Here is a 12,530-nt window from a genome sequence, read left to right on the forward strand (position 1 = left end):
ACCGCAGAGTGAAGGCAAAAGGGCCAACAAGTGCTAAGCATCTCTGGGAACTCCTTCAAGACTGTTGGAAGACCATTTCAGGTGACTACCTCTTGAAGCTCATCAAGAGAATGCCAAGAGTGTGCAAAGCAGTAATCAAATTAAAAGGTGGCTACTTTGAAGAACCTAGAATATGACATGTTTTCGGTTGTTTCACACCTTTTTTGTTATGTATATAATTCCACATGTGTTAATTCATAGTTTTGATGCCTTCAGTGTGAATCTACAATTTTCATAGTCATGAAAATAAAGAAAACTCTTTGAATGAGAAGGTGTGTCCAAACTTTTGGTCTGTACTGTATGCGTACCGCCACTTTATTTAACTTTATGGGGCCACCAGAGATCGCCAAACACTTGTACTTGGCTATCTCCAGCAGCCCCATAGTTTTGAATGGAATGGCAGCATGCATGTGTGTCTACCGTTCCATTCATACTGGAAAATAAAAGCACCCTGTTCTAGTGATCTGGGGGCCCCAGAGGGCAGCCCTCCGTTGATCATATTTTTTTTTTTTTTTTTCCCCCCCAAGCCTGTGAATAGATCATCAATATTTAATTCCTGGGATACTATTTTAAATCTATATCTATCCAGGACAGTAACTAGAGATCCATTATCTATCCAATGACATAAAAACAGAGTAGTAACCAGAAATAAGCTTTGTATTGTGTAATGTAAAAGCTAAACTGAAAATGCTTCATGGCTAGATTACAGCCGGGTACAGCCCGTAGGTAATTTTTCTTCTTGCGTCTCTTCTGGGGATTTCCATGTAGAAGAGCACACTCCGACTCCTGCATTTTATCACACTCTGTTAATTCATAGTTTTGATTTGATGCCTTCAGTGTGAATCTACAATTTTCATAGTCATGAAAATAAAGAAACTCTTTGAATGAGAAGAAGGCGTGTCCAAACTTTTGGTCTGTACTGTACATGTCAGCCATTCCATTCAAACAGGGGTATACGAGCCCCCGTTCTGATGATCAGACCCTTATCCTCTATCCTGTGGAAAGGGGACAACCCCTTTTCCCTGTTTCCCAGGCAGTATCCCTATGCAGTGTGCATTACTATAATATCAGACTAGTATTTCCAGTGCACACCTAATTTTATACCATATTGGGTCCATTTAAATACACATCGGATATACAATGTATTGCTAAAATCAGGGTGGATAAAAATCAATGACTTTTTTTTCGGATTTTTTTTTATTTAAATCAGATTTTTTTTTCAAATATAAAATGCTTTTTGAGGAAAATATATTACCATCCAAAGGTTATTTCATCATGAAATAAAGATTCGTTTTTTTAATTACCGTATTTTTTTTTTTTATGGGGGATCTGTGGGTGACACTTATGGGGGATCTGTGGGTGACACTTATGGGGGATCTGTGGGTGACACTTATGGGGGATCTGTGGGTGACACTTATGGGGGATCTGTGGGTGACACTTATGGGGGATCTGTGGGTGACACTTATGGGGGATCTGTGGGTGACACTTATGGGGGATCTGTGGGTGACACTTATGGGGGATCTGTGGGTGACACTTATGGGGGATCTGTGGGTGACACTTATGGGGGATCTGTGGGTGACACTTATGGGGGATCTGTGGGTGACACTTATGGGGGATCTGTGGGTGACACTTATGGGGGATCTGTGGGTGACACTTATGGGGGATCTGTGGGTGACACTTATGGGGGATCTGTGGGTGACACTTATGGGGGATCTGTGGGTGACACTTATGGGGGATCTGTGGGTGACACTTATGGGGGATCTGTGGGTGACACTTATGGGGGATCTGTGGGTGACACTTATGGGGGATCTGTGGGTGACACTTATGGGGGATCTGTGGGTGACACTTATGGGGGATCTGTGGGTGACACTTATGGGGGATCTGTGGGTGACACTTATGGGGGATCTGTGGGTGACACTTATGGGGGATCTGTGGGTGACACTTATGGGGGATCTGTGGGTGACACTTATGGGGGATCTGTGGGTGACACTTATGGGGGATCCTCTCTGGATGGCACTGTTATGAGGATGAGGATCTGTGAATGACAGTTATGGGGGGGATCTGTGGATGACACATATATAGCATCTTATGCTGTCATCCACAGATCCCCTCCATAAGTGTCCCTGTAGTGAATGACCCTCAATACAGGGGGTGGGGGTCGCATCTGCTTTAATGACAGCGGGGCCCGTGCAGTGACTATTCTACTACACGGGCCCCGCTCACTGTATAATCATATCTCTCTAATAGTTAATTGTTCTATGCATGTAATCGCATAATGAGCGCTAATGAGCGCTGTGTATTACCGTACTTAAAACTAGCAGCGCTCGCCGTTCGGAGCAGAGAGGAGGCAGGAGGCAGGCCGGGAGGACGGGCACTTGCAACGTGAGTCATACGTCACGCGCCTGCGCCGCCTGCTTCATTCATAAGTGGGCGGTGCAGGCGCGTGACGTATGACTCACGCTGCAAGTGCCCGTCCTCCCGGCCTGCCTCCTGCCTCCTCTCTGCTCCGAACGGCGAGCGCTGCTAGTTTTAAGTACGGTAATACACAGCGCTCATTATGCGATTACATGCATAGAACAATTAACTATTAGAGAGATATGATTATACAGTGAGCGGGGCCCGTGTAGTAGAATAGTCACTGCACGGGCCCCGCTGTCATTATAAATGCAGATGCCGCCCCCAGCCCCTCCTCCCTCACAGCTGATACACCCGCCGCGCGGCATCGCGGCGGGTGTATCATTGAAAACTGGGCAAAATAAGCTACATTCGCCGTATAAGACGCACTGCTATTTCCCCCCCACTTTTGGGGGGGGAAAGTGCGTCTTATACGGCGAAAAATACGGTATGTAGAATACGGCTGTATACGTTAAATTTTTTGGGTAAATAAATTCCATTAATCCATTCACAATGTCATGCTCTTCCAGAGGTTTTTGTAAGATTATTGGTCAGTTTCTCTGCCTACAAGACATTATCACAGATGCTTGATTTACTTTTGCAGTTCTCAAAACTGAATTTGACTCAGCAGAGATCACATGCCACAGAGTTGAGAAAAAGACCTTAATCCTAACTTCTACAAACATATGAATACAGAACCAACCTAATCAAACTAATATGAAAAAGTTGTTATTCTAAAAATCTTTATCTACTTGCCTATTATAAGTTATACCAGCAAGAATTAGTCTTTATGTAGAAAACTATGATTTAAAGGGGACTGTTCGTGGACAGTCATTTTCAGGTCTCTCCAGAGAGGTTTCATTGGGTTCAAATCAGGACTCTGGGTGGGCCACTCAAGGACATTCGCTGAGTTCTCCCTAAGACACTCCTGTGTTGTCTTGGCCATGTGGTTAGGGTTATTGTCTTGTTGGAAGGTAAACCTTCAGACCAATGTGAGGTCCAAAGCACTCTGGATCAGGTTTTCATTTTATGTCTGTATTTTGCACTGTTCAGCTTTCCCATAGGGCTAATGCACACGACCGTATGGCTTTTTCAGTGTTTTGCGGTCCATTTTCTACGGATCCGTTGTTCCGTTTTTTGTTTCCTTTCCGTTTTTTTGTATGCCACATACAGTATATAGTAATTACATAGAAAAATTTGGGCTGGGCATAACATTTTCAATAGATGGTTCAGCAAAAAAACAGAATTATACGGAAGACATACAGATGCATTTCCGTATGAATTCAGTTTTTTTTTTTTGCGGACCCATTGACTTGAATAGAGCCAAGCACTGTGATTTGCGGATAAGAATAGGACATGTTCTATCTTTTCACGGTACGGAAATACTGAAACGGAATGCACACTTCATTTTATTTAGCTGAACCATTGAAATGAATGGTTCCGTATACGTACCGCATACTGAACTAAAAAAAACAGCCAGTATACTGAACGCAAAATACTGTCGTGTGCATGAGCCCTTAACCCTGACCAGCCTCCCTGTCCCGGCTGCTGAAAAACACTCCCACAGCATAATGCTGCCACCACCATGCTTCACTGTAGGGATGGTACAGGGCAGCACCTGATTTCCTCTAGCCAAAGTGACCATTGGGTTCTTGGTCACAGTCATTTATCAGGCTGAAATACACCTAAATTAGGCATATTTCAGGCGCAGATTGTGGCTTAACTAACCGCTGCGGCGCAATCTGTGACATCTGCCCGCTCACTCCAGGTCTATTTAAAAGTGGGCGGGGAAGGGCTTGCAGGCCTCTCTCATTCACCATTTTCTACGCCTGTTTCAGGCGTAGAAAAAGGTCTAAATGTAAGACAGCTCAGAATCTGTCTTATAATTAGAAGCGGTGCTGGATACGCCGAAGTTATGAAGAGGCCAGAGCTTCGGCGATCCACCGCCAGCGATAGGGCTTTATTAAGACCGGCGTCTAATACACTGGTCTTAATAAATGTGCGCTTATAGGGATAGAAGTATTGAGACACACCTCCTAATCATTGAATGCAGGTGTGCCATTCAGTCCCATTGTCACAGGTGTATAAAATCTAGCACCTACACTTGAATATATTAACTACATGCCAAGAAATGGATGCACACCAGTAAATAAAAAATAGTTTTAGAAGAGGAAATCAAAATATATTTTTCATTAGACTTCAGCCTAGAGCCACAATCAAACCCCCAATGTTAATCAGACCTCAGATCAGACCCCCCCCCATGTTAACAAGACCCCCAATCAGACCTCAGCTCAGACCCCAATGTTAATGAGACCCCCAAATCGGACCCCCATGCTAATCAGACCTCAGCTCAGACCTAGGGCTACAGTAAACGATTATTTTAGAAATCGAGCATTCTCAATTAATCGTTAAAAATAATCGATAGTAATCTAATAAGAAAAAAAAATGAATTAATAGACTGTTTTGCCTTTATAAGAACTCATAAGACCCACTGCCATTAGTCCCCAACACCCTTTGTTTCTCCCTGTGCCATCAGCCCAAGTGCATCAGTTCCCCCCAGTGCCATCAGCTCCGTTCTTCCAGTGCCTTTAGCACTTCCTTAACCCAGTGCCACCAGCTGCCCCCCCAGTGCCACCAACTGCCCCCGGCTTGCCCCTCCAGTGCCATCAGCTTGCACCCCCAGTGCCATCAGCTTGTCCCCCGCATTGCCATCAGCTTGTCCCCCCCCCCCCAGTGCCACCAACTGCCCTACACCGCCACCAGCTTGCGCCACCATCTCCCCCTCCTAGCCATGTCCCCAGCGACAGTACTTATCTTTCCTGTAGGGTCCGCCGCTCCACAGCTCCTCCATCTTCTTCTCTGCACGCTACACTGACGTCACACAGCGTCGGGTCATAGTGCGCACTTACGTGGTGCGGGCTGGCAGGTGATCACGGAGCGGTAAGTAACAGCAAGCTCTTCACTCCCACTCCGTGGTCACGTGACACAAACTAATCCTTGATGCCAAAAATTTGCATTGAGAATTTTTTTGCGTCAAATTACTCTATTAAATCAAGTAATTATTTCAGCCCTACTCAGACAAAAATAAATAAATAAAAAAAAAAAAAAAAAAAAATCCACCTCTCCTGCTATGGACGCCGCTCCTGAGATCCAGTGCTCTTCCTGCCGTGCCCTGACATCACACAGCGTGAGGTCTTAGACTGCGCCAACATTCTCACACTGTGTGCAGTCCTGCAGGACAAGACTAGGAAGTGGCGAGTACAGAGCCCGCACGGGGAGCAGTGCATTCACCGCTACCCGATCCTCCGGTATTAAAGAGAACCTGTCATCAACTTTATGCTGACCTCACTGAGGGCAGCATAAAATGGTGACAGAAATGCTGATTTCGGTGGTGTGTCAGTCATGAGTTAAAAGTTAGTGGTTGCTGAGAACCAGCATAATAATCATTTTACAGCCCAGGCCTTGTAAAGAGTCACATCTACCTGAGAAGAGTCATGGTTATTCCTAATCTCCTGCTCTCCCTGTCCATCTGCTGATGATTGGCAGTTCTCTCCTAGAGAGAAAGGGAGAAAACTAGGTAGAAGACCAGCAGGTGGGCAGGGAGAGCAGGAATTCATGAATAACCAGGACTCTTCTCAGGTGGCCGGGACTCTTTTCCAGGCCCAGTCTGCAATAATTGTGATGTTGGTTCTTGGCAACCACTTACTTTTAACTTATAAATGACAGACCGCTGATATCAACTCGCCTGTCTCTACTTTATACTGCCGTTAGTATGGACAGCATAAAGGTGATTCCCTTTAATGAGCACTTGCATAATGGAAGAGCTCATTAGTGTGCACCTTGGATATATACATACACACACACACACACACACTATATATATAGAAAAGTATTGGGACACACCTCTTAATCAGTGAATGAAGGGGTTTCATTCAGTCCAATTGCCACAGGTGTATAAAATCCAGCACTCGCTTAGCCGTACAGTCTGCCTTTACAAAGAGCTCAGTAAATTGAAGCATGGTACTGTAACAGGATGCCACAAGTCCTCTCATGAAATCTTTTCCCTCCAAGATATTTTATGATCAACTGTCAAAGCTGTTATTACAAAGTGGAAGAGTTTAGGAACCACAGCAACTCAGCCACAAAGACCATGTAAAGTTACAGAACAGGGTCACGGAGTGCTGAGATGCATGGCACATGAAAGTCACCAACACTGCTGACTCAAAGTCCAAACCTTTTCCGCCATTAAAGGGGATCTGTCACCATAACAAAGGGCAGCATAAACTAGTGACAGATCCTATTAGCAGAATGCTGGGTCACTTTCTTTGACTGACACAGCCATATTGCTAGAATTTTCTACTGAACAGCTCCAGCATAAGCCAATGACTCCTCATCGGCATATGTGAGAGCTATTAGGGCAGTATAAAACTGGTGAAGGATTTAGTTTAACCATCCCAGGACCACCGCACGCAGGATTGCGTCCTGGCGGCGACCCTGTTATTTCTCCTAGACGCGCCGGCGCGTCATCTCGCGAGAGGTGAGATTTCCTGTGAACATGCGCACACAGGAGCATGCATTCACAGGAACCGAAGGTAAACCAGTGGATCTACAGCCTGCCAGCGGCGATCATTCGCTGGCAGGCTGTAGATGCGATTTTTAACCCCTGAAAGGTATATCAGACGCTGTTTTGTTAACCGCGTCTGATACCTGCTACCTAGTTCTCTGGTGGTCCCTTTTGCTTGGATCGAACACCAGAGGACACAGGCAGCTCTGTAATAAGTAGCACCAAACTACACCCCCCGCTGTCACTTATTAACCCCCGATCACCCCCCCGTCATTGATCACCCCCCTGTAAGGCTCCATTCAGACGTCCGTATGTATTTTGCGGATCCGTGGATCCGCAAATCACGGGCACCGCGGATCTGCAAAAACACTGACACCGGCAATGTAGAAAATATATAGAAAATGCCTTTTCTTGTCCGCAATTGCGGACAATAGGACATGTTTTATAGGCTCTACAAAAAAAGCAGTGTTCGCCCGATCAGGCCTGATCTTGTGCGCACACTTGCGTTCAGTCCGCCCCACCGCAGTGACAGAATTTTTTTTTTTCTGATCACTGCAAAAAAACTGTAAAATCGCTGCGGCGCTATAAAGATCACTTTTTGAGGGGCATGGCGAGTTCATAGAAGATTTTTTTTTTTTTTCTTACAAAGTCTCATATTCCACTAACTTGTGACAAAAAATTAAATCTCACGGAATCCAAATGCGTAAAATTTTTTAGACATTTATATTCCAGACTTCTTCTCACGCTTTAAGGCCCCTAAAATGCCAGGGCAGTATAAATACCCCATAAGTGACCCCATTTTGGAAAGAAGACACCCCAAGGTATTCTGTGAGGGGCATGGCGAGTTCCTAGAATTTTTTATTTTATTTTTTGGCACAAGTTAGCGGACATTTTTTTTTTCCTCTCTTACAAAATCATTTTCCGCTAACTTGTGCCCAAAAAAATAATATTCTAGGAACTCACCATGCCCCTCACAGAATACGTTAGGGTGTCTTCTTTCCAAAGAAGATTGGAATTTGGGCCCCTTTGCACACCTAGGCTGCAAAAAAGTGTCATACATCTGGTATCGCCGTACTCAGAAGTAGGGCAATGTGTTTTGGGGTGTATTTTTACATATACCCATGCTGGGTGAGAGAAATAACTCTGTCAAATGACAACTTTGTATTAAAAAAAAAAAAAAAAAAAAAAAAGGGAAAAGTTGTCTTTTAGAGAGACATGGGTATATGTAAAAAGACACCCAAAACACATTGCCCTACTTCTTCTGAGTACGGCGATACCACGTGTGACACTTTTGCAGCCAAGATGCGCAAAGGGGCTCAAATTCCCACTTTCAGGATTTCACAGGGCATTTTTACATATTTGGATTCCAAACTACTTCTCACGCTTTAGGGTCCCTAAAATGCCCAGGCAGTATAAATACCCCACAAGTGACCCCATTTTGGAAAGAAGACACCCCAAGGTATTCCGTGAGGGGTATGGTAAGTTCATGTAAAATTTTATTTTTTGTCACAAGTTAGTGCAATATGAGACTTTGTAAGAAGAAAAAAAATAAAATAATTTTCCGCTAACTTGTGACAAAAAATAAAAACTTCCATGAACTCACTATGCCCATCAGCGAATACCTTAGGGTGTCTACTTTCCGAAATGGGGTCATTTGAGGGGTGTTTCTACTGTCTGGGCATTGTAGAACCTCAGGAAACATGACAGGTGCTCAGAAAGTCAAAGTGCGTAAATTCACATTTTTGCACCATAGTTCGTAAACGCTATAATTTTTACCCAAACCAATAGATATACACTTATTGCATTTTTTTTTTTTAAATCAAAGACATGTAGAACAATAAATTTAGAGAAAAATTTATATAGAAATGTAGTTCTAATTGAAACATTTTACAACAGAAAGTGAAAAATGTTGTTTTTTTGCAAAACTTTCGGTCAATTTCGATTAATCTAAAAAAATGTCAGCAGCAATGAAATACCACCAAATCAAAGCTCTATTAGTGAGAAGAAAAGGAGGTAAAATTCATTTGGGTGGCAAGTTGTATGACCGAGCAATAAACCGTGAAAGTAGTGTAGAATTGTAAAAAGGGGTCTGGTCATTAAGGGGGTTTAAGCTAGGGGGGCTGAAGTGGTTAATATCAGTAGATCACCGAGTCCGGAAGCTTCATGGTATGGATTTCCAAGGCTGAGAATCATCATGCAAGTCTCAACGCAAGCACTGAACAGAGTGGTGTAAAGCACGCCACCACTGGAATCTGGAGAAGTGGAAACGTGTTCCGTGGAATTCCGAATAACACTTCTCTATGAAGTTTGAGTTTGGCGAATTCCAGGAGAACGTTACCTGCCTGACTGAGTTGTGCCAGCTGTAACGTTTGGTAGAGGAGGGGTAATGCTATGGGGTTGGTTTTCAGGGGTTGGCCATGGCCCCTTAGTTCCAGTGAGGAGAAATCTTAAAGGGGTTCTGCACTTTGCTTTAACTGATGATCTATCCTCTGGATAGATCATCAGCATCTGATCGGCGGGACCCCCGCTGATCAGCTGTTTGAGAAGGCAGCGGCACTCCAGGATTTTACCGCTGGCCCAGTGACGTCTCGACTATTATCAACTAGCATGGGCGGGGCTAATCTCTGTTCACTTGAATGGAGCTTAGCCCCGCCCACGCTAGTTGATCCTAGTCGCGCCGCTGCCTTCTCAAACCCCCGCCGATCAGAAGCTGATGATCTAGATCATCAGTTAAAACAAAGTGCAGAACCCCTTTAATGCTTCAGTGTAGCAAAACCTTTATATGCTTCTAACTTTGTGGGAACAGTTTGAGAAGGCCTTTTTCTGTTCCACCTGTGAGTGAGCAATGTGGAGACGTGATCATCAATCACGGTTTACATTACAGTAAGAACCTGCTCTTCAGACACTTCCAGGACTGCACTAGTATTTGATAGGGAATGACTATAGTGACATATCAGGGGAGCTGATGGGTCGCTATTAACTATATGTTGTCATTTCCCAGATCGTATGTGTGTGTGTAAAACACATATATATATATATATTCATTCTAGTTGAGCAACTTTGTACTTTGCTATCTAGTAAGTAATAAGGAGTCAGAGCTGAAGGATCGCCCAGAGATGACTTAAAAGGGTTGTGTCACTTTACACATTGGTGGAATATTTCTAGGATGTGCCAACACTGTCTGATAGATTCCAGAGGTGGGACCAACACCTACCTCTAGAACAATGCCTCCAAAGTGAACGAGAGTGCACCTCCATTTAGGCTACTTTCACACTTGCGTTCGGAGCGGATCCGTCTGGTGTCTGCACAGACGGATCCGCACCTATAATGCAAACTCTTGAAACCCCCTGCCATCAGCCAACATTACCGGGGGGGGGGGGGGGGGGGGGGGGGTCTGGCCATGAGTTTCATGGGAAATAAAGTATTAGGTGGCACTTATTGATTTGGATGGAACACCGGTGAAGGGTACAACAATGTAATACATGGCATGATCGAGTCGGTCAGTGGCAGCCATTCGTTCTTAGAAGGTTTCCGCTCTGATCAATAGAGAAGGGAACCCACTCCATGACATCCATAGCTCAACCCTGATAAGGCATATAGACATGGATGAGACGACTAGTACTGCGCGAACTTCTGTTTAAAGGGAACCTGTCACCGGGATTTTGTGTATAGAGCTGAGGACATGGGTTGCTAGATGGTCGCTAGCACATCTGCAATACCCAGTCCCCATAGCTCTGTGTGCTTTTATTGTGTAAAAAAACCTGATTTGATACATATGCAAATTAACCTGAGATGAGTCAGGGACATATGTATCAAATCGTTTTTTTTTACACAATAAAAGCACACAGAGCTATGGGGACTGGGTATTGCAGATGTGCTAGTGGCCATCTAGCAACCCAAGTCCTCAGCATTACAAAATCCTGATGACGGGTTGCCTTTAAGTTCAGCATAGGGTACTTTCCGGTATTGAGTTCCGTCCTAGGGGCTCTATACCGGAAAATAACTGATCAGTTTTATCCCCATGCGTTCTGAATGGAGAGAAATCCGTTCAGGATGCTTCAGGATGTCTTCAGTTCAGTCACTGTACGTTTTTTGGACAGAGAAAGTACCGCAGCGTGCTGCAGTTTTGTCTCCGTCCAAAATTCCTGAACACTTGCCGGAATGCCAGATCCAGCATTAATTTCCATTGAAATGTAATAGTACATTAAAATTGCCGCATTGACGGATCCAGTCTTCTGGTCCGCGCAGACCTTTAAATCTGTGAAAAAAATAAATACTGGATTCGTTTGTGTCTGGATTGCCGGATCCGGTAGGCAGTTCTGGCGACGGAACCTCCTGCTGGAATCCTCTGCCGCAAGTGTGAAAGTACCCATACAAGGTTCAGGTTATCTAAGAAAACAGTTATGGATTCTGCTACAACGGACCATAACTTATGGTCCATGGTAGCAGAATCCATAACGGAATTCTTAGCTAACCCGAACCTTTTACGCCGAACCAGAGACGCTCCTTCGCCACACTAGACCACCAGGCTTATCTTCACCTTCAGCAAACGTATTAATCCCTAGACCACCAGTAACATTTAGTTGTCGGGAAACAAGCGCTTAGTAATTTCAGAGGCTGTCAGTGTTTAAGTAGCACGGCGGTGTTGAAAATGCATCTTTGTGGTTACTGAATTACAGGAACAACATTTTGATATGTAGGGGGAGGGGTAATCATTTCTTTGTGTGCTCTTTTCCAACATATCAGGACTTCTGATCATCGCTTGAGATCCAGACACAAATGTGAACTCTCTCACCCTTGTGCGGCGACCACTGCCAAGGAGCAGATTTATAGGAACTCCAGCCCTGATCACAGATTACCACACACAATCCCTTCTCACAGCAGTGGCCAAATCGTATTAAACTGGAGCCACTCCACTGCCACCACTCCGTCCAGTGACCAGGCCTGAGCAGTGTTAGCCCCTCTCAAGTACACTAGACTCGGAGAGAAACGACGACCAGCCCTGGCACAGCTCCCTGCCCAGAGAATCAGCCATTGCTGGCTTGTCAGTGCCAGTCACTGGGCGAGTCACGGCAGTGGGGCGGCAATGCGAAAACCGCAGCGGACAGCAGTGGGTGTGTTGCGGTGGTCGCTGCGGCTTACCTGTCCCCGTGCACACTGACCTCCTCCGCTCCTCTGTCACATAATAACATGGAAGTTTCGGAAACGACTCCCACACAAGCACCGCCCACTCTAAGCTATCAGTGACAGCGGGCGCAGCCAATAGCAGCCGCGCATACACACTTCCCTCAGTGCGGGGCGGGGACACTGGGCAGCAACCGGCAGCCAATTAGCGATGGCCGTACGCGGGCGGGAGAGGAGGCAGACAGCAGTCATCTCCGCTGGTGTAGGAGTTTCACCTCACAAGCCTGAAGACGGACCTCTTGTGTCCCGCCCCCGATAAACGGTGTACTTCATACCTGCCATATTGTGACAGGGGGGCCACAGGGAGATTCAGCAGTATGGTGTACTAAAGGGTGCGCTAAAACAGTGA

The 12,530-nt window shown here is 45.2% G+C and overlaps 1 protein-coding gene across 4 annotated transcripts in view; it reads right to left on the reverse strand.

The window, feature by feature from the left end:
* The window catches only part of LOC122944508 (probable E3 ubiquitin-protein ligase HERC3), a 98,860-nt gene extending 86,635 nt beyond the window's left edge, over positions 1 to 12,225 (reverse strand). For all 4 annotated transcript variants that reach the window (XM_044302872.1, XM_044302882.1, XM_044302864.1 and 1 more), the window contains exon 1: positions 12,140 to 12,225. The gene's annotated coding sequence lies outside the window, so the exon portion shown is untranslated. The remainder of the gene's footprint in view (positions 1 to 12,139) is intronic.
* Between the last annotated feature and the right edge of the window lie 305 nt (positions 12,226 to 12,530).

The sequence above is a fragment of the Bufo gargarizans genome, chromosome 1 (genome assembly GCF_014858855.1).
Source record: "Bufo gargarizans isolate SCDJY-AF-19 chromosome 1, ASM1485885v1, whole genome shotgun sequence".
Lineage (NCBI taxonomy): Eukaryota > Metazoa > Chordata > Amphibia > Anura > Bufonidae > Bufo > Bufo gargarizans.